Here is a 1,874-nt window from a genome sequence, read left to right as displayed (position 1 = left end):
TGAGAGTGGAGCCTGATTCAGGGCTTCATCCCAGGATCCAAAGATCATGACCTGAGCTGAAATCAAGGGTTGGCCGCTTATCTAACTGAGCCACTCAGGTGCCCCTAAAATTAATACTTTTGAAGGTTTTTTTTTTTTTTTATTTTTAAGTAACCTCTATACCCAACATGGGGCTTGAACTTACAACCCCGAGCTCAAGAGTCACACATTCCACTGACTGAGCTAGCCAGGTGCCCCTAAAATTAAGATTTTAACTCTTGATTTTTTTGTTTATGCATAACTGAGAAATAATTTCCAATCCTTTTATTTGTCATTGCAGGTCACTTTTGCTTCATGTATCTTTTCTTAATTGCTGAGTATCGATTCTTTCTGTCTCGGTCTCTCCTTCGTGGTTTGCCTTTTAACAGCGGAGCTTAAATCAGTTAAGCTTATTATCATACCTCTTACATTGACCTTATTTGTATCGTCTTGTGTTTTCTAACTTTTATATGTTCTTGAAATCTACTTTGTCTTTTACTATAAAAATATTAATACAAACAATTCATGTTAATTGATTTCTTACTATGTGCAACATGTTTTGCATATCATACCACATTTAATTCACAACACAATCTTTTGAGTAGGAACTATTAAATATATTTGTTTTATTTTTAATTTTTTAATTTTTTAAAAGATTTTATTTTTGTTTATTTGAGAGAAAGAGCAAGAGAGAGCACGAGTGGGGAGGAGGGTCAGAAGGAGAGGGAGAAGCAGACTTCCTGCTGAGCAGGGAGTCCGACTTGGGTTTCCATGCCAGGACCCTGGAATCATGACCTGAGCCGAAGGCAGACACTTAATCGACTGAGCCACCCAGGAGTGCCAAAACATATTTGTTTTACAGAGCAGGCAAATCAGAGGGGATCGGAGAAGTTGACTAATTTGCCTCAGGTCACACAGCCAGTATGCGCCAAGGTCAGGGTATGGACCAGGTCTAACTCTCTCTGGAGTTCAGATGATTCACAATTTAACATTGTCTACCAAATAGGTTTATTAAAACAAAAAAACCAAAACCAAAAGACTTGGTATTTAGAGAAGAGAGGTCATTTTTAATTCCTATTTTAATAATTTTCTGTTTTCTTCTAGTGCTTTTTTTTTTATGTTTCAGTCTTTAATTCGTCTGAAATTTTTACATGTGGACTAAGGTAAGGATATAAAATAATCATTTTGAAATGTATAACCAATCACTTAAATGTTATTTAATCCCATCCCTTTCTCATTGATGTAAAATACCCTAAATTGAGATACATGTGTTGGTACATTTCTGAAATCTTCCCTGGTGCATCTATTTCTGGGCCCCGTCACACCATTTGCACTCTACTTTGGTGTGTCTTGGGGTCAGGCTCCCCTCATTATTCTTCATTTTCAAAAATGTTTCGGGCAGCAGTTTCCATATTTGGTTTTGATGGCTGTAATGTCAATTGTCCTCTGTTTCAAAGACAGTGCCTAGAAGCCATGTTAAACTGGGGATCATTTTAAATTGGAAGTTATCCATGAACCTCTTTCCTAGGAATATGAAGCAGTAATTCATATGGTTCTTTAAAATGTGGAGTCAATTTTGTGCACATACTGAAAGGAAGAAGAGAATTAAGGATGTCGATGCTCTCAGTGGCTAGTGAGATTAAATTTGCTCATGGAGATAATTTATTCTCTTTTAAAAAATACTGCGTCCTCCCATTAAAAATTACAGCCAATGTGGGGTTGGGGGGCACCTGGGTGTCTCAGTTGGTTGAACATCTGACTCTTGATCTCCGCTCAGGTCTCGATCTCAGGGTCATGATTTCAAGCCCCTGTGTTGGGCTCCATGCTGGGCATGAAGCCTACTTAAAAAAAAAAAA

Source organism: Ailuropoda melanoleuca, chromosome 11 (genome assembly GCF_002007445.2).
Source record: "Ailuropoda melanoleuca isolate Jingjing chromosome 11, ASM200744v2, whole genome shotgun sequence".
NCBI classification, from domain to species: domain Eukaryota; kingdom Metazoa; phylum Chordata; class Mammalia; order Carnivora; family Ursidae; genus Ailuropoda; species Ailuropoda melanoleuca.
The sequence above is the reverse complement of the archived record's forward strand: the minus strand, read 5'-3'. Positions refer to the sequence as shown.